The 27,248-nt window shown below is 40.5% G+C and overlaps 1 protein-coding gene across 1 annotated transcript in view; it reads left to right on the top strand.

Moving 5' to 3' along the window:
• Positions 1 to 9,483: 9,483 nt before the first annotated feature.
• CDH20 (cadherin 20) overlaps positions 9,484 to 27,248 on the top strand; it is a 118,712-nt gene continuing 100,947 nt past the window's right edge. The window contains exon 1 of the mRNA XM_038128477.1: positions 9,484 to 9,822. The gene's annotated coding sequence lies outside the window, so the exon portion shown is untranslated. The remainder of the gene's footprint in view (positions 9,823 to 27,248) is intronic.

Here is a 27,248-nt window from a genome sequence, read left to right as displayed (position 1 = left end):
TCAAGAAATGTAATTCAGTGATTCTGAAAAGTTAGTTTATACTGTTGGAAAACAAAAGCAGCTACCAAGACATATATGCACAGATGTATAACAATTAAGGTAATACGTTATTTGTAATATCATTTGCAGATAGTGAACCTGAGGAAACCAACATCACTCTCTTGATTTTGTTGGAGCTAAAAGGATTTCCATGAACCACATATTTGTCCTATCTCCCATAAAAGTATTTATCAGAGTATCATATCCCTCTTCTAAAGAAGTGTACTTGGAGATCAGTTCCTGTGGAAAGTGCTGTATCATTAAACATTAATTAAACCATTTACATTATGATAAATTAATAGCTGATAGAGTTTATCAGAGTGATATGTCTTCTACAGACACTTTAAAAATAAATGCCTTATTTCATTTAAAAGTCATTGGGATTTTTTTTTTTAATCTTTTATCTTTTAATTTTCTTTCCTGAATGTCTTCCATTTTCAAGCATGTAGAAATCCTACTTTCAAATGTGCTTTGCTGTTTTGGACTGGGGACTGTTTCTGCATTCCTGAAACCATTTGAAAATGTCCAAACCCGTCTTCTCTATAGTGTTGCTAAAAATGTCTGCTGAATTTGAAAGCAGGTTGAGCTCTCTAGAAACTCTTTCATTTTTATGATTTTTCAGCTGGCCTCTGACTATGACAACCACTTAGGTGCTTCCTGAAAATGTTCTCTTTGCTTCTCTTAGATTTTTCTCTAGCAGGTACCTTTCCTCTGCAGAAGGTGACTAGGATCTTCCCTTCAGCTCTTGGACCCAAAGAGGTTATCAAGGGTGAAACCCTCTGTGCAATTGTCGGTTTATCATGGTTTGTTTACCTTAAAACCCTAAATTTCGGGTCCCTGGTAGTAGCCAGATGTGCAATGTGAAGCTGTTGTCCCCAGCAAATAGACCAGAGCTAGAATTATTGCCTAAGGGCATAATGTGTTTGACAGAACATCCCCTGGTCTTGGCAGAGTCTTAAAAATGCACTCAAGGTGCACATTTATTGACCAACTGTTACTACTTTGAACCCTTTGGATATAAAATGCATGCTTCTCATATTAAAAATATTCCTTCAAAGAAAAGAAAATTCTGAGTGGTTAATACTCCTTTGTCTGACCATTGTGACTTGTCTTTAAAGGAAATCACTCTTCAAACAGGTCATCTGGAAAACTCAGAGCCTTCAAACATATCCTAAAATTATAAAACTAGTCCCTTTCTGGATTTAAAGGAGGGTGGTTTTTATTTTTCATTCCCTGATGTCTTGATCCCTGACTTAACGAACAAACCTATTTAGTTTTTCTTGCAGATATTCAATGATACTAAAATATGCATGTACAAAAAAAAAGGCTCAATTGTGCACAGGTTCTTTGGGGAAAATGTTTGTTGACATCAACAAGATTTTTTGCTTGAGTAAGGTCCTCAGGATTTGGTCTGATAGGTGTCTTGAGGTTTTCTGCCTGAATTGTGCTGTGATGACAGCTACAGTGACAGTAGTAGCAGACCAGGGTTTGTTTTTTCAATGCCTGTAAACCCAGCTCACACACAGGTACACTGGAAAGCCCACTTCTTACCCTGGCAGGTGTATTTACATATGCAAAACAAAGTTTCAGTTGCCTTTAAGCATGTAAATTAGCCCCTTAGGTGTCTGCTTGTTAACATGTGCCTCAGAATTAGCGAACCTGCACTGAACGCAGAATTTTACCATATTCCAGAGAAAATAATGTCTTCAAAGGAAAATAAAGATGAGGCATTTTGTTGACTTTGCTCTTATTCTACCTATTCTAGGAAAACTGAGGACATATTTCATTTATGAAAAGCTACTTCAACCAGCTTAACAATCAAGTTAGAGTCACCTCAAAAGTAACATACTGCCTTTGTCATTTTTCATATATTTTTGTATTTTATGTACTGCACTGATATAGAGCCTTTCTTGGAGAGTTTGCTTTTGAATCACTAAATAGATGAACAGACTTTCACTAGAAAGTGCTTTGGAACTTTTATGAGCATACTTTTATTGTAAATATTAATTTACAGTGGAGCTATTTCAGTACCAGAACTTAAAAAGCAGTGCCATGAAGATTCTTAGCTAAAATAATTTTTAGTTTCTGAGATTTATTTAGTAAAATGCTCAGTTGCAGATGGCAAATTTTAGTCTGAGTTAATAAACATATAGGTCTGCTGGTTTGCAGTATTATTTTAGCTTGTTTGCCTTTTCTGTGTATCCATAAAATCTTTGAAAACTTTAAGCTTTATCAGTGTCTTATGGAAGAAAACATAATTATGGTACAAAATACATTTTTCCTTGCTCTGTCTGTTGGGATCCCAGTGCATTTCCAGCTAATATACAAATTAGTATTTTCCTGCTTAACTTGTCCTCCTCCTTGAAGACAGGAATAGCATGCCACAAGACCATAAAAGTTACTGTTGTGAAATATGTAGCCCCAGTACTGAATCACAGCTCTGGTCTGAGTTTGGGCTCTATATATGCCAGCTATGACCATGCACTGGCACGGTGTGTTTCAAACCATTGCCTAAGTTTGGCTTTAGCAGGACAAACAGGTCTGTTCCTGGGGGCAGCCCAACCCTGCAGCTCTGCTGACTTTAACGGGACTTGAGAATTCTGCCTGTCCCTGTGCCCTGCCCATCCCCAAGGTGATGGGGATGGATGAGCCCATCCACTGCCTTGCTCAGAGGGGTGAGCTTGAGCCCCAAGGAAGCAACCCATGCCTTCGTCTTTCTTCACTGGAAACTTCCCCTTTTCATTAGGCTTGAGCTGGTAACTAAAATTTATTAGCCTAAACTGGGCTGGAACTGATGAGATTTACAATGATATATAGAAGAAATGCCGAGCTGGAGAAAACTGATGAAAAATTGAAATGATAAAGTTGTATTGGGAGCTTGTTGAGGTAATTGAAAAGCCTTGTTATGTTGTATTGTGATGGGTTCAAATAAAATATAGGTGCAATTTGTCTAGATCATGCCTGCAGCACATTACAAAATAGATTCCTCTCCTCTAGAGTTAGGGATGTGTTCAATTTTTGCCTGTCAGTGGGCATTGTGAAGAAGTGAGATGAGACTAAAATTTCTCTTAATTGATGTAGTTGACAGTTCAGCATTTTTCCCACCATACTGCTTGCAGGAGGTCAGGGAGTGTTCTTCAAAACACCCATAGGCATTTCTGCAAAGACGTCCAGCACGCCCATTTTTGTCCCCCAGCAATCTCCCATGCTCTGTTCCCTTCCCAGAGAAAATTGATTAGCTCTGGTGCATTTCTGAAGCTCAATGTCGTACCTTCTGCAGGCCCAAGGGTAGTCTGCTTTCTAGCAGACCACTTCTAGCACAGCCAGCCTGTGGCTGAAAATTGCTTTCCATACCATTCCTCAACACTTGTAGGCTCCAATTTGATTATTTCGGGTGTTCAGGAGAAGATTTTGTCTATATGTATTCCCAATACAGTAGTGAAAACAAGTCTGATGCTATTAATAATGCAGAGGAGGAACCAGGTTCTCAGACAGGTATTTTATAATTACATAAGCAACAGCATTGTAACAGTCATGGTGATCTAAGATGGTAACAGCAGCTAAGTTTGCCCAGAGAAATAACATCTTTTATGTAGCCAGTTTAAACACCAAGGGAAAAAAAACCAGACTCTTTTTTTTCTCTGTGAAGGGCTTGTGTTTCTGATCCATCTTTTCATTCTAATCAGTTGGTCTAATAAAAAATATTACCTGTGTCTATAAACCTTGCCTTGCAAATACATCTGACTTGAATCAATAAATAGATCTTCTTTGCACAATACATAATCATATGATAATTCAGTGCCAGAGAGTTTGCCAGTAGTGACATGTAAGCTGCACACAAGATCTTCTTAAAGATACCATATTAAATTTATTTTGAAAAATACTTTCTGTTTTAAAAAAAAAGAATAATTTTATTCCTCTGAATGGAACCTGTAATGTGCTTGTGCAGTGGAATTCATCTTTCTCTGTCAATGTAGTATCTTTCTTTCTCCATAATGCCCTTCATTCTCTGCTTTGTGCTAAGGATATGTATTGACTTTGCAGAATTGCTGTAGCAAGCTGTAAATGATATATTCAAAGAAAAATCCCTGCACAGTTCCCATAGAGAGAACATGAACAGTGCTGGGCAATCAGAGTTATGCTGCATTTTGTATTGTCACATTCAGTGCAAGCAGGAAAAGCAGCCCAAGCACAGACGTCACTGACTAACGTTCTGACAATAGAAGCTTGTTCCTTTCTCTATTCATATAGAAACACATCTGAAGTGTTTTTCCTTCTTCACTTTATTTCTTTTCTATTAGCCCCTGTCATCATGCATGGCAAAAATTACCTACAGTTCTCTCACTTCAGACAAGGGTATAGCTAGCAATTTGACAATTGCTTGTTTACCAACCAGCATCCTACCAGTGATTTGTCCATAGTACACACTTCATATTCTGTGGTACAGGTACCACATCAAATAATTCACTCCTTTTACCTAAGTGGTGCAGTTAGAGATATTCAGAATTGGTTTAGTAAATGCCCAGAAGAGCAGAAAATCTGCTCATTAGCATTACATTAGAAATGTTGTGGGAGAAAAATTGTTAAGAGTAGGTAGAGTTGTAATAATACAGTTGTGTGTATTTTTCCTTTGTTTTCATTTGGAAATTCCACATGCCCTGATAAAAAAAATAAGCAAAATGAAATGGGTGCAGTCAGGGAGAGGCCAGGCCGAGGCCAAGGTGACATGGCAGTTCCTTGGCAGCTCCCTCTGAGGCTTTCAGCCATGCAAGTCCCCTGGTGCCCTCCATCTGAGGTGACATTTTGAGATGTGAATAGGACTCAGTAAACTTTCTTGCTGCTGTCTTGAAACCAAATCAGGTTTCAAACTAAATTAATAAAGTCCAGAGCTGTAAAGCTGACTCCTACTCTTGGGATTCCCTGCCACTGCTGTGGAGTTTTAAAGACTAGTGTGAAGGAAAAGCCAATGCATCTCTCAGCAGGAGAAAAAGAGAGTATTTTCCTCAGTGACTCCTGACCACAAATCACTTTTCTGAAGACACTGATGGTGCAGACCATGCTCATGATCTTTTTAGCAGAAATAGAAGTCCATATTCTAATTTAATCTCTTCCTTATGAACAGCCATTGAGAAAGAAGATGCTGAATCCTACAGACCTTCCAAGAAACAATAGACTAAAACAAGACTAAAATGATAACTTGATAATTAAGTTTAAGGAGAAGTGGCAGAGAGAAATTTTATTTTAAAAAGCAGGAGATAGCCCAAAACAAGGCTGTATTTCCAGACAGCCATCAGATTTGAATATATGCTTGAACAAGGTTTTCTTTAATTAATATAGAAGAAAAGGTGACTAAGAAGAAAGCTGTGTCAGATTTGCCTTCCCCACCCTACATAAGCAACAGAGGAGATAAATCACTGTATTAAGTGACTGAGTAAGAAGAAAAAAAAAAAGTGCAGAGCAAAGAGAGAGGAGATTCCTCTTTTCTGAGGAAGGAAAACATTAAAACATTACAAAGTTTTTCTGACAGTGGTAAGCTCAGATGACCCCTTGAGAAGGATTAAAATCAGGCATTACTTCCAAGGGGAGGGGAGGCCTGACAGACACATCACTGGTTCCTTGGAAGAAAAGGAGAATGAAGGCCAAAAGAAAAGCACGTGATGGAAAAAGTCATGTCTTGGAGCCTGCTGGATGAGAGATTCTGGGGTACATCTGTACATGTGGCAAAACAGGCCATATACATGTCTTTGTGTCCTGTACTGAAGTCTTAATAATTTCTCCACTGGATTTTGTCTGCATACATGATTTTTGAACAGACTGTACAGCATTCAAGAGTTTCATCACTGTAGCACGTAACAGTCTGGGCTTTCTTGGCTGCAAGTACAGCTGATATTCTTCCCTGTGGACATGACAACTTGAAAGCTATTCCTATTACTGGTTTAGTAACATTTTACAGAGATGGATGTGACTTTATGACCGCACATATTCCTTTCACCATTCTTGTTATAGATGCTTTGTCTTGCTATGTCACTTCTTCAGCAATGTGCAATATTGTTTTATTGCTTTGGAACCTTACTGGTTTTGGGTCGTGGATTCATTTTATTGTTTGGTATGTGGAATCTTTTTTAGTTAATATTCACTCTTTTTGCCTTCTCAAATAGATTCTATAGTGCCCTTAAAAATTGTTGTATTTTAAAAAGCCATGATTTATTACACAATACAAACCAATACAGTTTAGGTCGTGATCAACTACAAAAGCAAATCAATGGTTAAATAAACACCCACTATTCTAAAAAGTCACAGAGGCGCTACAAAAATTCCATTATATCAATTTCTCTGACATCTCTTGGTGCAAATATACCATTCTAGTACTTGTAAAGAGTGTTTCTTCTTAGCCACCTCTAAAGTGACACCACATACCATCCACACCTGCAAAATCCAAACCCTCTTTTTTTGTCAAAAGAATAATGAACCGAGCTGGATAAAGTGAGGCAGGGGTATAAGAGAAAAACATAAAAGCTGTTGTATGACGTGCAATAACATAAAAGTGGAAAATAGTTGTTTTCCTGCTTTCTCCTCTCTTGCTCCTTCACCTCTGTCATTTAGGTAACTTGTAACTCATGTCTTGTTTCAGTCCTGCGTGACAGAAAGCTATATGAACACATAAGCAATATCCATATATAATGCTTCATCTTCAAAGTCTTCCTTGTAGGAGAACAGTGTAAATACCTTGCAGCATACAAAATTCTCTTGTTCAAACAGTGATAGCAAAATGCTTCTTTCATCTCTCAGAAAGCCTCTAAATTTTAAAACAACTCAGCATGCTGCATTTGCTAGTATTTTTTTTTACTCTGTATGGTTTTAGAATTATGTATAGTATGGTGGCAGGGAATATTGGAGATGAAAGATTCACTTCTTTCATGTAAGGACACTTAATCACAACTGCGCTTAATAAATGCTCTAGATTCAACAATTGATTTTTGTTGTTCATGAAAGGTTTTATAGTTTGATTCCTTTTTTTTTTTCATTTAAAATTGTAATTTTATTTCATGTTTTTGAGGAAGGAGGTGAGACACTTCTTCATCTGCCTGTTCTGTATGTGCATTTCGCAGATGAATGTTTGAAACCTTCTCTCATTTTTCCTGAAAAAGCCTGGTGGTTGAAAACATGCAATGCTGAGACAAGTGAGTTGAAGAACACACCCTTTGCCACATTCTCTCCAATTTCAGAGGCACAGGAAAGAACTCTTCAGATTGCATGATTCAGCTGTGTACTGGGAGGCGAGCATGAGACAGTGAATATGTAAGTTCCTCCTATTTTACTGTGTAGCACAGGTCTCAGAAAAGGTAAGTCACGGGCACATTACTGAATCATGTCCCTGTGAAAGAAGACAACACATGAGACAGAATTTAAAGTGTGTAGCCACATCTGCTTTAGTAAACACAATGTTTGGATAACCCATTTGGCTGTGTATGTGAAACTGAGAAGTTCATTTATTAAATGCATGGATTTGTTCTAGTGCTTACTCTGTGTATCATAGAATTCTCTTGTGTTTTCTGTGTCACATAGGAGTGCTGCCTTATGTACTATATATTAATCCTAAATTGTAAACTTAAACAATAGACAGTACTGCATTTTATTTTCATGGTACTGTAGTACATGCAATTAAAGGACATCCATTAGAGTTGTCATTCTGTTAAAGCTGTCATATTTATTTTATTCTGACTTTTTCTCCCCACTGCAGTCCAACTTCAGAGTAAGTTCACAAGAAAAACACATAGACTACACTCAAACTAAAATGCAAACTTTTCAAGTGGCATCTATTTAGCCTTTAAGATTGCAATCACACTTATTCCAAGTATACCATGTTGAAGCAGAGGAATGGGGATGTGTGCAAATACTACAAGAAATAAGTGCATTGATTCAGTCACCACATCAATTCTAGCAAGAGGTCATTGCTCTTGCAATCATACTCGAAGTAGTAATGGTGTTCTGATACTTTTGCAGATGTTATTACAAGTATTCTGTCCTAGTATTAGGGAAAAGTGGTACCGAGGGGTCTGTTTTGCCTTATTTTTGTCAGAAGTGTGCCATGTCTCTGTGGCTGACCAGTAATGCTGACAAATGCCATTCCTGCCTCCTCCAACTGCTGCATCAAAAATGTTCCATCACCCTGAGGATGAGCTCAAATATGAACATTAAATAGAGGAAACTGGGAGAACATTGTATGGCTTCCCAACACACCCAAGTATTCATTTATCATAGCTGTAATTCATCATTTGTTTTGGGCACTTTGTCAGCATTCAAACTTCCAGCAACTTCTCTCCAGAGATCTGACTGCCCTTTTTCTTCTGTAATGCTGAAATGACTATGTTACGATCAATATGAAAAATGCAGGGCCAGAAAACTAGTCAGTGAGACCTTAGTTCTGCAAATAATCATTTGTGCAAATCTGGAGAGAAAAAAAGAAAACAAAAAAAAACCCCACCCAAAACAAATCTTGACTGTATAATCTGAATCCTCATCTCAAGATGTAATTGTTGAGGGACTGGCAGCGTCCCAGGTAATCGATAATGAGATTTAGAGTCTCCTACTGCCACTCACCGGCTTGGACACAGACTGATGGGGGCACAGCTCTGCTTAGTGGAGTTGCTTGAGATTTACCAATTTAACTGAGACAGGGAATGGGCTGTGAGCTGGCAACAAAAAGGAGTTATTACTCCAGGGAGCTATTAGAGAGGTAATAACCTCCTCATACCCAAGTGGACAAGTTTCCCTCTCTTTTTCATACATACGCATCATCAAAGTTGGTGCAAGTTTGCTGCCTTCCCATTCTGTGCTGAAAGATGAAGGCTAGCACAGGAATGGTGGATAAGAAATACCTGCCCTCCTGGTTGCTTCAGGTCAAGATCAAGATAAATTAGTTGGCAGAAAGGATGCCTTGTCCTGCTGCTGCTTTGCAGTTGTTGTTCTGTGGATGGGGAGTATTTCAGCAAGCCGGGCAGCTTTTATGAACACTAAAATGATCTTTAAAGGTGGACGTAAAACCCCTTTATTATTTGGTTGTTTTTCCAAAGTCTTACACAAACCCTCCAGGAAACTTTACTGTTTGCCCTCATAAAAGTACCTCTGACATTAGTCCCAGCATGTTTATTAACTAAAATCGAGCCTTCCGAAGAAATTCAGCTTTCATCTCCGTACCCTTTTAGTTAAATAAAGGACCGCTTTGCCTCTCCGGTGTGACTTTTGGTCTACCTCAGCAGCCAGTGTGGTGCGTTTTGGAATCCTCCCGAGATGTAACCAGCCCTGCAGAGGGGAGACCCGGGGTTGCTCTCCCATAGCCGGGGGGCTGCGTGGAGCCCGGGAGCCGCAGCTGGGGCGGGGGGTTCCCCGGGAAGGAGGGCGGGGGGCGGCGCAGGAGGGCGCAGCTCCGCGGCACCAATCGCCTCCCGCAGGTCCCCAGGCAGCGTTAGACCCGCCGCGACATCCACGGGCGCCCGAGCCAGGGGCAGCGGCGGCCACTTCCCGCGGGCAGCTCTGGGGAGCGGGGCTGCCGCGGGGCTCCTTCCTCCTCCTCCTCCTCCGCCTCCTCCTCCTCCGCCTGCGGTCGTGCGGCCCCGCGCAGCCCCCCCAGCCCGAGCGTCTCTCCGCAGCCGGAGACAGGAGCGAGCGGCAGCTCCCTCCGCGGCGGCGGAACGGGGGGCGCGGGCATGTGAGCGGCGCACCCGGCGGAGGAGGGAAGTCCCGTCGCCGGGAAGGCAGTCGGGAGCTCCTACACACTGCAAGGTAACCCGACCTCTCCTTCGCGGACTTTTTCTTCCGCTTTTTTCCTTTCCCTCCTCTTTCTCCCTCTCCTTTTTCTTTTCTCATTTTCTTTATTTTGTTCCCTTTATTTCTTTCTTATTTTTCCCCATTCTTTCTTTTTTTTTCTTTCTCTCTTCTCCTTTACTTTTTCTTCCTTTTCCTCCTTAGGATTTTAGTATTCTTTTTGTTCCTCCTGTTTTGGTTTTTTTTCCCCCTTCTTTCCCCGACCCCCTGGCTGTCCAGCCGCAGTCAGAGGGCGAGGAGGAGGTGGTGGGGAACGAAGCGAGCCCACACCGGGTCGCTCTGGAGTTTGGCTGGGACAGGCTTTTCCCCCCGCTCCGCAGGTGCTCTGCCGCGGCGGCAGGAGCGGGCAGAGCCGGGCAGCGCAGGGCGGAGCGGGGCTCGGAGCGTCTGCCCATCGGGAGAGGGGAGCAGCTCGGAGAGACGGAGAGTGGGCAGAAAGAGCCGCCCGGGGCATGGAGCGGCTCCCTCCAACTTTCCCGGGGCGGGGAGCCTCCTCCGAGATTTCGGCAAAACGAGAAAAAACTATGGGAAAAGGTGTGCGCGTGTGGATGCATGTGGATGCTGTGCAGCCGGAGCTGGAAATTATCCCCCCCTCCTCCTCCCGCCCCCTCGCCGGGGCTCCCGAGGAAGAAGCGCCCCCCTGTCCGGGGGTGTCCGGGGGTGTCCGGGGGCTCCGGGGCTCGGCGGGCGCCGCCGGAGCGACGCGGAGGGGGTGAGGGGGACATAAATGGTAAAAGATACGGAAGGAAGAGACCCAGTGGCTGGGACATAAATCAGGCAGAATATATGGGGAGTTGATGAGAATAGGTCTTTTCACCCTTAAAAAAAAAATAGCCACTTTGGAAGAGAAAAAGGAGGCTGATTATTGGCATCCAGCTCTGAAACCCAGGCAGCTGATGCTGAAGGGAGCCAAAGGGAGCAGTTCTTCTTGGTTTAAAAACAGCAAGACAGTCTCTGCCAAAGATTGCTGTAAACACTGAATAAAGATTTCATTGTGGCTTGGTGTGACTGGAATAATTAGGCAGTTAATTGTTCATTCTGATCTTAAAGTGCAGTAATCAGTCGTGCACAGTAGGAAAAATACGAGGGAAAGGGAGGGAAAATAGCAATAGGAAAATGATAGGAAAATGCATCACTTTTTCCTCTTCTGCAGGTTGTTTTTTGGTTTTTGTTTTTATGTGGGTTGCTTTTTTTTCTGTATGTGTGTGTGTGTGTGAGAGAGAGAGAGAGAGAGAGGGAGAGGGAGACTGGGAGCACGTGGGTCCCAGTCTATTTGGATAGAGAGCACCTTTGTAAAGCTGGGGTGTAATTGTGCTTTTGCTGCCACTGTGTCAATATCATTTTGGGCTGGACAAAATCAAATTATGAGACTTAAAGAAATCCTATTTTATGGAAATGAAATCTGAAGATGCCTGGAGAATGAACATTTTAACTAGATTGGCTAATACCAATTAATGCATTTTACTTATGTGTGCACTTTATTGCCAACTCAGCAGGGATGAAAGCTAATGGTGCCAGCTTTTGTGCTGCTCTAAGACATTTCTCAAGCAGTCACACAAGGCTTTAATGGTAAACTGTTTCGAGTTTTTAACACTGTGATTGTGTCCCTGCTCAGCTCAAGTTCCTTGCAGTGGTGATTCTTTCATGGTAATCTAATGAAATGATCTCTTGTTACACTGTGTTAGCTATTCCCTGTGACACAGCAGGAAGATACAACCTGTGAGTGTTTGTACTGGAGGTTGTGATAGGTTGTTGAGCAAGATGCACTTATAAGCAACAGAAAATGACTTACTGATATTAACTGGAAGATGGCACCCTAGGCAAAAGGTGTTTTGCTTTCCTATATAGCATGTTTTTCCATATATATACACACATTTCCATATATACACACATTTGTGCTAAAGAAGCATAATAGTGAATTAACCATCAGAAAGGATGGAAGGATGTTGTGTTCAAAAAGAAAAAGAAAAAACAACTTTGAAAGCAGCCCATAGTCATTTAAACAAGGTAGAAGGATTTCTAAAAAGAAACAGACATCATTCGTATAACTTCCCTGACCTTACAACATTTACATGAAAGACTTATTTAGCTTGGAGACATCAATATAGCCTGCACATCCATCATAAAGAAATAAATAAACATGTTGTAATTGGGCAAGGTTTTTAAAGTAATTCAGTTAAATATAATTTTTGTCACTGCACATGCAAAAAAATGAGAGCTACCCATCATGAGAAAAAACAGAAGGCGAGAGCTTTAATTCAGCTCTTAAAAGTAAAGCAGTTGGTTATCTTTTGTTGGAGCTGTGTTTGCTGAAGGTTTTGACCTGCACTTTCTGAGATTTTTGTGGAAAGACAAGAGGCGAAAACATGAGGCATGTTGTCCATCTAAAAGCACAAAACTAATATAAAACACTGCAGTCTTCTCTCAGGTCATAGAGTTTAGAAGAGCAAGGACAGAATGATGGCTCCAGAATGGCAAAAACATCTCTTAACAACTAGGTATGTAAGGGCCAATGTTAAGATCCACTTCACAAGCATTTTTATTAAGCTGTTGAATGTGCTCTGTCCTACTACAGTGATACTCAATACTCAGTCTGTGAAGAGTATTCCTGATTTAACAGCAACCTGTGTTGAAAGAATGTCTTCAAGACATTTACCTATTGCTACAGTCCAGAGAGGGATGCTGCCAACTTTATTTGCACCTATGTAATCTGAGAAATCTAGGGATATTCCACTTTCTTAAAAAAATCCAAAAAGTGTGGTGACAAGTGATCACATAAGAGACTCTGCTCAAGTTTCTGATTACAATGTTTTGTCAAAGAATGTTTCAAAAAATTTGCATGGTGTACCCCTTGCACAAATATCATCTTAAAGTCTAAAATAATTTGAAGATTGCTAAAAAGATTTTGAGAAGAGTCTGAAGTGCAAGTGGCTCCTCATTTCTATTATAAAACACATTGAAAACACACTTTGGTCATCACAGTGAGTTTGGTAAGGGGTCTTTCTTGCATTGTTATATTGTGTAGCAAAATACACGGAGTATTACACACTTTTGTTCAAGGAAAATATTTTCCACCAAATTGTAGCTAGATTCCTGGATACTATCTTATACCTATCCTTAATACTAATTTATACTGTTTGAAATGCATAGTACATCTTCATAATAAAATTGCATTGTCACAGACATAATTGTTATTCATAACAAGTAGTCTCACAAACAGATTCCATCCCTTTAAGTATTGAGTCTCAGTCAGGCCAATTATGACTAAATTACTGCATGTTCTCTCCTGTATCAACTAATTAAAGGGTAATTAATAAAATGATAATTTCATTCCATGGCAATGTCTACATCTGGTTGTCATAGCAAAGATTGTTTGACATATGGTTAAATGGTCAGATACTACATTGTATGAATGCAGCATTTGCACAGAACACCTGGCAAGCCAGAGGAATTTAACCCTTAAGACATCAATTTCAACAATCTGTGTCAATGAGTTATTACAGTGGTTTGATTATTGTCTCCATCTAGTCTTCTTACGCCTTTAAGAAAATGTAGTGCTCCAAGTTAATTTAAGTAACTCTGTTGGGGCGAGGGAAGAGTGGGTAGACAACTTGGGATATTAGATTGGAAATTAGAGATAAAATAGTACTGACTTTTCTGTGGGAAATAAAATGGGTGGTTCTAAATTAACTTCTGAAAGGAGACACTCCATTGGTTCTCATATTACTGGGAGCTTCCCCTTTTCAGAAAATCAGGCTGAAATTAGCATGGTGACAAAATTACCTTTTTTTTTTTCCTTAGATACAGTTGTATGCCAGGATTAAGGCTGTGATTGTGGTAACAACAGCATGAAACAGTCTGCATTGCAGCCTTCCCTCACTGTACCTGTCATATATAGATAAAACAAAACTTACCTCCTCAAAGAGAGTAACCATAAAATTCACACATGCTAAAGAAATGAAACAATCTTTTATCAAGTCAACAGATTATATGAATAATCATTTCTCCTCTAGGTAGCTGTAGTATAACATATGCACATTCTCTGAACTATCAGTGGTTGAAATTCTCAGGGCAGCCCATACATAGGATTTTATACATATCTTAAAGGAATCTATATTAGGCCTCATCATTGCCTTGAAAAATTTCAACCACTGCTTTTTCAAAGTGTTCAACAGATTGTCTGTCTGCCCTTTAAAATATAAACTCCAAGTAGTGATATTTTAACATGAACTAAATGACAATTTCTTATCTACACTGGGTCAAGCTGAATCCCTCATAAAACTAGAAACAAGAAGCAACAGGCATAATGTTTTCCTTCTTTTTAGAAAAAAAAAAAAAGCTTAAAAGGGGTAAAATAACTAGTGCTTTTTCCCAAATAAAGCAAAGTAAAAAGGATGTAGTAAACTGCAGGAAGACATGAAAGTCTGTCTTTTCCCATGCAAACGATCCTCAATGAACAGTTCCCCCAGTGAATAGTCGGGGTCGCTCATCACCTCATATGGTCAGGTGCAGAGTGTGGCCAGTGGTGCTTATAAAGCGCTGTTTGTCCGTCTCTCTGAGAGCCTGAGTCCTGCTCCTTGAGAATTTCCAAGCGCACGGATCCCCCTCATCTTCATTCTGCTCATGCAACTCATTAACACCTGGAAAATCTTTTATAGCATTTAACTGCATCAGATGCACGGTCCGGCACATGTTTTCTTAATAGGGCTTTCACTGTGGTATTGTCAAAGAGCCCTTATGTCACAGCTGGGAACATGAATCTGTCATGTCAGTGCTGTACCTTGGGGTAGACAGTAATAGTGTATGAGTGTGCTTTATGGAGGAGCCGAACATTTCCATATACTGTGTTAGCAGGGAAGAATGTGAAGCTTGTTCTCCTAAATAAAGATTCAGGCTGGTGCTAGTAGAGTACTTTGTACCATTTAAACACTGCTGCCTCTAAGGCATTGCACTTAAGGAGAGGGAAGTTTGAGGCAAGCAAGACACATCCTAGTATTTTAGTGGTGTAATGCTGCTAGTTAACGATACGTCATCATTTACATTTCAGTAGGAAAAAAATTGCCAGAGGTTTCTAATTCAACAGAAACAACCAGAAGTTGATATGAAAGTCCTTACCCTGGGAATATTTGTTTTTAAAACAAGTTTGATTTAAACATATTTGGCAATATAAGAAGAAGGGGAAGAGAAGTAAATGTTTTCTAATTCCATATGGTTTTTGTGCCCATTAGATCACTGTAAAACCCAGCTTTAAATAGATTACTTTGTAGCTCTGTAATCAGAATGCCTTGGGTAATTAAAAAAAGGATAGAACTGTGAAAACTGACAGCAACGCATGTATAAGACCTACTTTTTTCAGAGGAATTTTTAACATAGTTACATACATTTCATCTGAAAGCTAAACACTTAAAATTCATCAGCTACAGCACTAGCAAGCATGTCTTGATGGCATTCCAAAAGATAGAGCCCACATTTGAAAAGTGTTTGCAGACTTGAGAAACCGTAGCTGTTGTGAAGGAGTTGACTCGGGTCCTCATTTACAGAATGAATGGATGAAAGGAGCATTTCATGCAGTCACAGTCAGTTCCAATTTTTAAACTACTTGTTTTGCTTTGAAAAGCATAATTCATATGCTAAGAAATAAATACAAGGTACACTACTAAATGCATTATGTATGTTAAACATATTTGATTGTGACAATTTTGGTAATGGCTCTTCAAAAACCTGAGCATTCAGGGGTTGATACCCCAAACCACAACCAGTGCAAGCTGAGGTATTTGGGTAATAAGACTACCTTCTGAATTTCCCTCTTGGTTTCCTCCTTTTTTACCATCTTGTCTTTTTTCTGACAGTGACAGCATTGGGATGCTCTTACGCGCCCATGCCATTAATTCATGTCCTCACCAAAGAGGGAAGGAATAGTGCTGGCTAGGGCTGCCATGGGGCCCCTGGGGAAAACATGTGGATTTGTTTCTCAGTAAGGCCTTTTTGTAAATTATTTTACTCTTTTCAGAAGGACTGATGCCCTTCCTTCTTCTGTGCAGATGTCCAGTGGAACAAGCACTCACTGAAAGCTGTAGGGCTTGCCCTGTTGAGTTATGCAGAGCCCAACAGCATAGCCCAAAAGGTGCTAAGAGCTTTCAGAAAGAGCACACCAGGCTGAGTTCTTCTACATTTCTCCTTTCAGCAAATCAAAGGTAAAAAATGAGTCTGTGTAATTGGAGTGTGTTGACCCAGTGCCCACCAAAGCCACTCTATCCCTTCCCTCAGCTGAACAGGGCGAGACAAAATACAAAGAGAATACAGGTCAAATTGAGGACAGGGAATATCCCTCACCAATTACTGTTACCAGCAAAACAGACTCAACTTGGGGAAATCAATTTAATTTATTACACAGCTCTTCTCCCCAGACTCTACTTCATTCCAAATTTCTCTGCCTCCCTGTGGAACAGGGGGACAGGGAATTTGGGCTGCAGTCAGTTTAACATACATTGTCATTGCTTCTGCTCCCTCATGGGAAGGACTCCTAGCACTCTTCCACTGCTCCAGCATGGAGCCCCTCCCACAGGACTCAGTTCTTCACAAACTCCTCCAATGTGGGGCCTTCCCATGGCCTGCAGTTCCACATGAAGTGCTCCTGCGTGGGTCCCCTGCAGGATTGATCACAAATCCTGGCATCATAGGTTACCTTCAACACAGGCTCTCTGCACACATTCACAGCTCCTGCCAGGAGCCTGCTACAGCATGAGATTCCCATGGGGGTCACAGCTACCTTTGGCCATCCTCTTGCTTCCATTTCAGGTCCTCCAGGGGCTGCAGAGTGACAGCTGCCTCACCGTGGTCTTCACCAGGAGCTGCAGGGGAATCTCTGCTCCAGTGCCTGGAGCATTTCCTTCCCTTCCTTCTTCACAGACCTTGGTGTCTGTAGAGTTATTTCTCTCACATGTTCTCACTCTCCTCTCTGGCTGCTGCAGCACAAGGGTTTTTTCTCCCCTTCTTAAACAAGTTATCCCAGAGTTGGTGCCATCGTTGCTGATGGGCTCAGCCTTGGCCAGCAGTGGGTCCATCCTGGAGCCAGTGGACATTGGCTGTAATGGACATGGAGGAAGCTTCTGGCAGCTCTCATATAAACACCCCTGTAGCCACCCCCACCAGGCCACCAGCAAAGCCTTGTCACTCAAATCCAATACAGTAATTAACCTTTGTACATGCCTAAGTATTGTGAGACACAGTTGAGAGCCCTTGCAATATGTCATTTTGTTACTGCAAAGAAAGTTAAGGATTGATGGAAAGGCTTAACTATAAATTTTCTTGCCTGTATGAGTTTAATTTAGAATTGCAATCACGATGTAACATAAATTAAAATAGCAGTAGTAGATCACTAGTTGGCAAATCTCTTAAGGATAATGTAGGTACTTCACTAGATTATGGAGTAGCTTCTATGTGCTTAGGCCATTGCCGAAATTAGTCTATTTTTTAATTTTAAGATACTTTTGAAGAGGAGAGACAGGCTTTAAGAGGTGAAGTTATGGTGGCTCTCTGTGTAATCTAGAAGACTGACTTCTGGAAAGGGGAGCTTCCTTAATGAAAAGAAGCATTTCCCTTCAAATAAAATTTGAAATTTTGCTCCAAGTCCCCTACAATCCATGCATAATCTGGAGGACATTAACCATTAAAGTAAATATTATGTATTACTTGACCTGCAGGTGTAATATATTAAGGCTTCAGAGCAAAAATGTGTTCTAAAGGAAGAGAGTGGAGAAATAAAGAGAAAATCTGCAGGCCTTGTGAAGGACCTATGAAGGACAGAAAAATGCTTTCGCAGAAAGGGAAGTGTGGGAACACTGTGTATCAGTGGTTCTTGTGTGTTTTAATTGGACACTCAGTTTCTTTCAATGTCAAAGGAGGGCTGCATGCAGCAAACAGCTTCTGTTCCTCCTGAGAGGAGCTGCTGATCTGTCTCCTTCAGAAAGTGATATGGAAATGGACAGTCTCCATGCAAAGAATGCATGAGGAGTGAGCACAGGTTGATAAATTTATTCTAATAGCAAGGTTAAACACTATCTTTTCTGGTCACCCCATGAACACCCAGAGGTGATCCTGTCAAATGACTAGTGCACATCCTTGACAATGACAAGGGGAAGGGCTGCCAGGCCTGTTGGAAAGGCAGCAGTTTGGTATTGACATTATCAGACCAGCTCTGTGGCCCACAGCCCTGTGGACCTTCTGTCTTGGAGACACTCCTCAGGAGGAAGGGCCACGAGGAGCAGCTCTGGTAGAACAAGCTCCACATTAAACACTTGTAGCGGAGGAGGCGCATAGGCACAGCGCTGCAAAGAAGAGCTGAAATCAGCCTTCAAGCAGATGACAAGAGAGGATCTGTCAAACCAGCCTTCAAGAGGACAGAGAGCATGCTGAGACAAAATGATGATAACAGCAACAAAACCTTGAGGAGACTGAACAGAGAAAGAAGCTGCAGGAGGGCAAGAAAACAGGATTTGTATAGTGAGGCAGACAGAAAGAAATGACAAATGTCTTCATGGAATAACAGAGACAAAAAAGGACAGATCTAATAGGTTGCAAGTATAGAAATTGACTCTGGCTCAGAAAGAGACTAATACAAAAAGAAGAAAAATAACTGTTCCACAAAGTTGTAAATGAGAATGGCAGAAAGCAGAGGAGTTTGTGGTAACAGATAAAGATTGGAATAACAGCATCTGGATCTCACAAGAAGTGTCCAGGGTGAGTAAAGAATATTGAGGGGGGCGGTTGTCAAAAAAAAAAAAAATCACATTCCTAGATTTGCATGTGGTTTCAGGTTGTAGCTCATCGATATGCCAAGAGAAAGGAGTCTGTCAGCAATGTGTTGTAGATATTAGGGCTATATCAAAATGTAACCATTGTATAGAAATGTTGGTCTGAACCATAGCTAGACCTTTTTTTTTTTTTTTGGTAGTATAGACTTGGGAAAGGCGAATCCTCATGAGGGTGAGCTCAGTGGTGCCACTAAAGGCACTGTGCTAAATACACTGTGGTTGAGGGTGTACTCTTCCAGGTGGTCTCCTGGTGTCTCGTGCCCAGGGTACATCTCAGCATGAAGTGGAGGACAAAGGAACTGGCTGCTAGATTCAAATGTGTAGAAGCAATAATGGAAGCAAAGGAGAGAAAGAAAAGAGAGCAGCTCAACACTGAGCTGTCAGTCTCTGCCTGTCTGGTTTCCTTGCCTGTTTGGCCCGTGTAGCTCTTCAAGTGCCCTCGTTTGCTGTCCTGCTGCTCTGCGCAAGAGAAGGGACTCCCATTAAAGACTCATTTGTATTACAGCCTGCTAAATAGGCGACTGTTAGTGAAGCAATGAATCAGCCATGGCTAACAGCAGTGATACCCAGTATAGCTAATAACTTTCCCCTACTACTGTTTGCTATCTCCACCTCATTTGTTTCTCACCCTTGAGAGAAAGAGCTCCATTCCACTACCTCTGTAATCCCCTACTGGGCTGTATAGGTGTTTATGCAGAACAAACATATATGGTTGTGTGGCAGGTAAGTGCTAATTTTTTACTACAAATTCCTAGCCTCAAAAAATCCATTCCCATTAAAATCTGTTGCACTTTAATCCTGTTGCCAATGAACTCTCTGGCTGTGAAGTCCTTGTTTTGTTGAAACATCAATAATTACAATATCAAAAATAAATTATAAAGTGTTCCAGTTTCCTCTTCACTGTGTCAATTTTGTAAAACATCAGTAAAATGCTCATAGATAACCATCTGACACTGGGGTTTTATGCAGTTTGTTCTCTTTTTCTTCTGGGTGTTTAAGTGTTAATACCTTAGCAGTGGTTGTCCCAGGAGAGCATGGCTAAGAGTTTTGAAACTGCTGTAGGATCTGGACACTTAAGTTCCCATTATTTTTAATGATCGCTGAGCATCCAAATTCCCCATGTAGTTACAGTTACCTACCAAATTGTCCTCATAGAGTTGGTGGACCAAAACTGTTTTTATTCTGAGATAAATTGCCTTCTTTTCTCTGGGAACTTATCAAGTTATTTATTGAAGAGGTAATTACCTAATGTCATAACAGATTTGACTTACTAGCTGTAAATAGCCAATCTATCAACCACTACATGCATTTAAAAGCATTTTTAAGTCTACTGGCTGGGTTTTTTTGCCTCTTTAGGAACTATCTAGAGGGGACTGAACCACTTAACTTCTGATTTAAAATATCACCCTATGCAGGATGATTGTTTCATTGGAAGACCACTTTGCTTTGCAGAGCTCCAGGAGAATTAGAAGAATGTCTGGTTTCCATGTTAAAAGTTTGTGTCTTCTCTGGCTAAATAGATCTTTCCTGTTCTGTGTCCTCATGGGCTATTCAGACACTGAAATCACTGCCTTGATAAACTTCTTTTCATAATAATTTACTCACCAGGGTACCATTTCACAGTGCTGGCCTGTTACTGTGTCATTAACATTACACAGGGAAGTAAAAATATAAATTAGAAACTTATTTTCTACAGAGATTTTTCTCTTTTTATTTGCTTTACTGTGTAGATAGAGATGACTCAAAAAGCATCAAGCCAACTACATAACCCTACCTCTGATAGTAACTTTAAAAATCATGCAATCTTTTAATGCTCACCATCTCCTTAAGGATAAGAAACACAGGGTAACATAATGCTGCATAATTGAATGTTCAGCATTAGAAAATTTTTCATCAATTAAAAAAGGGTAGAAAGTCAGGTTTTTTGGAAGCTTAATACTAGATGAAAGTATTTAGAATGGAGATAATATCAGTGAACTGCAAAGGAGGATGCATTTGCAAATTCTGTCCATATTGACCGATAAACAATTTATGGAGAGAACACAAACAAACTCTTAGAATATTTTAAGATCATAGCTTCTGACAAGTATACTTTATTTATGACTTTGCAGTTCATTCTTCTCCAGTAATGTTTAGAGGAAATAAAAAGGAGAAGGGGGAAAACACAGCATTCACAATGTTTACAGTGTTTTATCCTCTGGTCCTCTGCCATGTGTGGGGCATTGTCAACATAAGTTGATCAGATAACCTCAATGTTCCCATCTTATATAAAACCTTGGAACTAGAAAAAGTCACAGATGTGACAATAAATGTTTAAGGAATAGGACTGCAGAAAATAGTGCTCCTTTATCTGAAACTTGTGCTGTACTGGTGCCAGTAAATGAGTGCTGCCAGCACAGCCAAGCGAGTCTAGGTGAAAAAGGAGGCAGAGATGGAGTGGAGTAAGTGTCCAGCCTTAGCACAACTTCTGACACCATTGGACACTTTACTGCCAAAGCCAATGGTTCACAATCTGACGGGATTATGTGCCTAGGTAAGAGCAATATTTGAGTTTAGCTTTGAATCTGCTGATACAACAGGGATTTTTTAGCTTTTGTCCACAGAATGGATCTGAGTGCTTGAAGAAATACATCAGGTTTAGGTTTCTGAGTCTGAATCACCAGATAAAGGTAAAACTTCTATTATTAGTTATAATTTGTGGCTTGGAGGTGCCTGCAGGTGTTAGGTAATATGCAGATTCCCCTGCAGTACAAGCACATAGTGCATAGTGCTTGCAGTCCAAATACCAGAGCTGGGAGATCACAGTTCTGTTTTGTCAAAGCTTAGATTTCAAAATCCTCATGTTTTAGAGGGAAACCAAAGCCTTTAGGAAATGCTCAGACAAAAGACCTCTCAGAACAATCACACTTAGTAATAAAGAGGTCAAGTTTGTGATTTGTGTCTCAAAGTGCCAAGAAGGAGCCCTGATCTGAGAAATCTTTTCCTGGAAAAGGTTGAAGTTCATATGTTTCTGGTGGAAAAAAAATCTCAAAAACCAAAATGCTGTTGAATACAAGGCAGAGTGAAGGTAAAACAAACCCAGAGAGCAGTGTGGGCCATCAAGGAAAAAGGCAAGAGAAAAACCAAACACTGGAGTCAGCCCCTGGTTCCCAGTCCAGTACCATGAATTTGCCATCCCAGTTCACCAGACATTTTCTTCTTTTCAGCCTAGGCCAAAGTTTCAGGGAAATGGGCTGCAGTCCCTGGGATCAGGAGGGCAGCAGCCCTCTTTGCTTTGGACACCTACCAGTGATTGATTCCACATGCCCACAGCACTGAGGGATGCAGGTGTACACCCCACTGTACCAGGAATCTCTTTGGACATCACAACATTTTGGGACGAGGCCACCCCATAGCCAAGGAGGGCTCCCTTTCTGGGGAGACCCTCTGCTCTCTGAGCACCCCTTCCCATTGCTTCCATTGCTGGATAGACTCTGTTGTGAAAAACCTGGAGTAGAAATAATTAGGAGGCCCTTAACAGTATTGTCTGCTTTAAAAGATACCCTGACAGTGTTGGTTAACTAGACAAGTGTGCCTCTAAGAAACCCATCGAGCTTGATAAATGGTTCTCTATTAATATCCTAATTTTGCTGGATCTCATGAGCAGCTTTTGGAGTTCAGAGGCAGAAAAAGACTGTTTGAAAGATGGCTCTTACAAGAAGCTAATTGCATGCAGGATTTTCAGAAATATTAGGTCAGTTTCTGTTCAAAAGTTGGGTGCCTGTTCTTCTTTAGTGGCAACAAAATTAATTCTTCTGGGCTTGGGGAGAAAAAGAAGTACTTTGATACTTTTTACCAGTTAATGTACTGCTGAGTCTTACTTCAAATAAGTTCAGAATTTTTTAAGTTTTCAAGCAGTCCACAAAGGAAGGGATATAATTTCAAGGATGAAGGATGGTGTAAAATAATTTCAAGAAAATTGATTTTGTTGGAAGCACTGTGTTTATATGGCTTTTGTAAAATACTGCTTTTTTAATGTTAATATTTCAGCAGCAGAGAAGAAATATTGCAGTTGAGTTCTCTTATGGACACATACATAAAAATACCATTTACACCAGTACAGCAATGAAAACAATGTGATTTAAGTGGGGAAAGATCTTTCCCCATAGGCTATGTTTTAGTTCTAATTACAACCCATCTATCTTAAAGACCCAGGATTTACTGCGTAAGGACAGACTGGTGTCTGGAACAATGACCCATGTCATTATTTCAAAGAAAGATTTAAAAAACTTTTACAACATGGCATGTCTCTGTTACTCTGCTATTTAATACCATAATGCAAGCTCACTGGTTTCAATGGGGTTATGTTGGTGCAATGAGAATACATTTCACTCAAAGAGGGTCTGAGCTCTCTTTGTAGTAAGCAACTGATTTTTGATTATTTGATTGTCTCTGATTTTTTTAAATGAATTTAGTGTTACTGTTCTGTTACAAAAATGACCCCATCAACCTCTGACTTGGTCATCCTATACATCATGATAGACCTTGCACAGATTCCCAATGAGGTCTCTACCTTATTGAGAGTTTTATAGAAAAGTATTCCAGTGTGCTTCTTGATTTCCAGTTGTAAAATAATTTTTAAAATCAGTATCTCCATGAAAAGATTTATAAAAAGATTTGCTTATAAAACATACTTTTAAAACTTGAGGCTGCAAAGAAAGATTCATCTTAAATGCTTTTCAAAGTCCTTTCTTATTTACAAATCACCTGATATTTTAAGTTGAATAGTACTCTTCTTACCTGATATTCTGCCTTGATAGTCACACTCAAAGGATTCAAAAAAGCAAGTTGTAAAATAACAACTAGGTTTGATGACTAAAGTATCCAATTAAGTAGTTTTCTGTTGTTCATTAAATTTAAAAATGTTCATAGTGAAAATAGACCCTTTAGTAAAATGCTCCACAGGAAAATCTGGCTGGTGTTTATATTTTGTAATTAGGATGAGATGTTGCATTGGTGTGAAGCCTCTTGGGAATAGCCACACCATGAGATTCTCATGTCTGGTGGGGTTCTAATTCTGTCTGGGGAGAGGGGTCCACAGGCAGATAGAGACAAATGGATCAAGAACATTAGCTCTCAGCTGTGGCCATCTGAGTTGGTGTGAAGGAGCAAGATCACCACACCCCTCTTGCTCCTTAACACTAAACATTTTATTTCTAAACCTTCAAGATGACCCATATCATACCATAGATGTTAAAGTTTTTGCCTTTTAAAACTGATTTTTAAGAACTCCATGGACAGATAAATTGCATTATTTGGGCTTTTTAGCCTGACTTGGAAGAAAGGCCAAATGCTATAACTTCTTGCAAGATGGAAATTCTGGTTTTCAATCTGATATAAAAATTGTATGATCATAGTTAATATTCTATCTTAAATCTCTTGTGAAAGGAAAAATAATAGGTACTGTTACATTTCTCTCAAACAGTCTTAGCTGATCTAGACTTCGTAGCTGCAGTGAGTTGCAGCCATCAGTCTATGTGTGTGTGGGGGTGTGGGGGTGTATGTGTGCAAGACTGGAGAAATCCCAGTCATCTGAACTTGTGTCCCAAATTGTCCTTCATGCAGAAGAATATCTTCTTTATTAAATCCTTCCAATGCCAGCATTCTATAATACTGAACTCTGAGAAATGTGTCAATTAAAAGCATAATGAAAGGCAGATTGAGTAACCCAAAGAGTAATCTCCTTCATGAATGCAAAAGGCTTTGAGTATTTGGGAGTCAGCTTTCCTAGTGATATGAGCCCTTCCAGTGGGATGAGGAGCAGGAAATTCCAAACATTCCTTGGTTAAAGAAAGTGAAAATGACAGTCTCCTAATGCAGGTTGAGAGGTCCTGCCCTCTCATTTTTATCCCCTGAAGAGTCATCCAACTAATGTGCTAGTGCTATTTTTTTTTTGCTGATGATTTCAATTAGATCCTTACGCTGCAGTTCTGCCTCATATCTGTCTTCTTTCATAGCCTTCTTTTTTTCCTGTCTTACTTGATAATGACCCTAAAGTGGGCTTGCATTTACATGTGCTTTTAGCTGAGCTCATCCACAGAATTGAAATGCAGAAGCACTGTTTTGTGCAGCCTGTAGAAATACAGACATGAGGATAGAAAAGTGTCATGTGCCTTTTTGTACTTCTTTCCTGATCTAACCTGAAGGTGTGCAATAGCCTATCAATGTTTCCTGAGCATCCTTGCATCTCTAACAGCACATTTGCCCACTTACATGCTTCAAAACACATTGATAACCTCTCTTCTGTTCTTCCCTGTTTGGAGACAACCCCTAAGCTGTAGGATGCTAATCGGAAAAGAAAAGGGAGGGGAAAAAAACCCAATGATCAATGGTGTAGGTTTTGCTCTGTATTGTCCCAGCATGTAATATTACAAAGCAACAGGCTCCTTTGAAATGTTGTGATAGGTAGGCAAGTGCTCAAACCTGGACTTGAACTGCTTTTACACATGGAACAGATACAATTTTCCAGTGCCTTATGATTTCCAGCTCCCTGTGACAGTCTGTGAAGTTTGCACCTTTCTATCAGCTCTAGCAGCCAGCAGGAAGCTGTGCCTTTTGGGAAATAAGGCAGAGACTTTGGCACTAACTTCCTCAGAAACTGATGACCATTTAAACCCCCACCACCTTCTCCTTCACAAGCAGTGTGCTGTCCTTGTTTTCATTCCCAGCATACCCAGCATGTAGGTTTAAAACAACAAAAACAAAGTCATACCAAAACAACACACTACAATGCATACCCAGTTCTCCCTTGGGATTAGGATGAGAGGGAGAAGCCTACATGGCAGATGTTGGTTGTTTAATGCTCTACAGAAAGACAGTCAGATGCTACAGTGATATTTGACCCCATGGGGAGCAGGGTAAAACAACTTTCATGCCCCCCTCCTCAGTAGCGTGAGAAACAGGGACAATGTGCAGGTGGAAGCAGTCAAGCTAAAAAAATCACCAGGCACAAGTACCAGCACTAAGCAGCCTTGGTGCTTCCACTAGGTCAAATCCTTGCTTTGGAGGATTTAAGTAGGACAGAGCCCCATGCTGGGTTTCTTTCTGGCCATGGGTTCCACTCCTGTGTGCTCATGCGTGTGTGCAAGCAACACCCAGTCTAGTCCAGACAGTGAACACAGCAAAAGTTCAAAGCTTTTGGATTCCTCTTCATCGTTTTTTTTAAGAGACTGCGTCTGATCTTTGCTTTTCATCCCTGGATTTATTTGGAAGCATTTCTCTTCCCATTTCTTCATGTGGCAGGTTGCATGCAGATTCGTTTTTCTGGTATTCAGTGACCGTCCGCATTGCTTTGTACTTAGTTTACATCTTCATGGCTGTAATGAAACCGAGACTTGAAGGAATAACTGGATAAGCAGGTCTCTCTCCCCAGCTGTCATGTCTAGTTGTGGCAGAAAACTGGTGTTTCATTGTAAAAGATGTTAATTTCAATCTGAGCTGTGGCTGTGTTGAGAGAAGCATAAAAGGAATTCTTGATTATCTATATCAGTACCGTTGTCCCTGGGGACAGGCTCTGAATCTTCAGATCACATATGGCAAGAGTGCTGTGATAAAATATGCATCAATAAAACTTTGCAATTTATGATAATAAAGGAGTGGAAAGTTTTTATACACTGTGATAATTATTCCTGACTGCTACTTTTCCTTCCTTTCGTTCTTCTGTATGCCTTTGTGTTTAAGCCTTTTCTGCATGTTGTAGCAATGATTGCGTCATTGAAACTGCAGGTTACAAACTCGGGGTTCACCTTGTTTCTAGGTCCATTGACCTTCTGTAGCCGTCAGTTCACTTCTAAAGCAGCAGGAATTTGCCATTTCTGGGAAGATTCTGCAGTGCTGTGACTCCTCACTCTTCTTCCTCTTCTGTGCATGCACACACACTACATACAGCATGGATTTCAGAGTAGCTTCCAAAAAGGATCAAATTATATTCCTCTGATCTTTCTTTGCGTATCTTATTACTATAATCAATGAAAGAAGCATACATTTACATGAAGGTAACATTTATCCCATACCGCATGTCACCTACACTGTTTTAAACTTATTTCATCTAAATAGGATTCTTATTCTTTTGAAGCAAGAGAAATAATGATATGTTTACACTCACAGGAAGTAAACAGTGGACTATTAAATAAAACCAATATATTATCTGTGACCTTATTTTTCTTCTTCCTCAGCTCATTATATCTTTGGTGGCCATCCTATGAGAGAGCCTGTCTTCTGCTTTGGCACGCTCGACTGCAATTAATCATACAGCTTGAAATGCGTGGCCCAGCAGTAGAAACCTCTTGCATGCATGGGCTCTGCTGACTTCAAAGGGACTTCCACATCCAGTGTTTACAGGCAGCTCCCCTTTACTGAACACCCTCACTGACATGTTTGCACAGCATCTCGCGCTGTGGGATCCCAGGCTTTACTGGGACATCTAAGCCCTGCTGCAACACAAATAGTCGTTAGTCCCATCTGTCTTGTGTTCCCCTTTTGTTGGTTTGTTTTTTTTTTTTTTTCCTTTTCTCAGTCTTTTGCTCTGGCGGG

This window comes from Motacilla alba, chromosome 2, assembly GCF_015832195.1.
Source record: "Motacilla alba alba isolate MOTALB_02 chromosome 2, Motacilla_alba_V1.0_pri, whole genome shotgun sequence".
In the NCBI taxonomy this organism is placed as follows: Eukaryota; Metazoa; Chordata; class Aves; order Passeriformes; family Motacillidae; genus Motacilla; species Motacilla alba.
The sequence above is the reverse complement of the archived record's forward strand: the minus strand, read 5'-3'. Positions and strand labels throughout refer to the sequence as shown.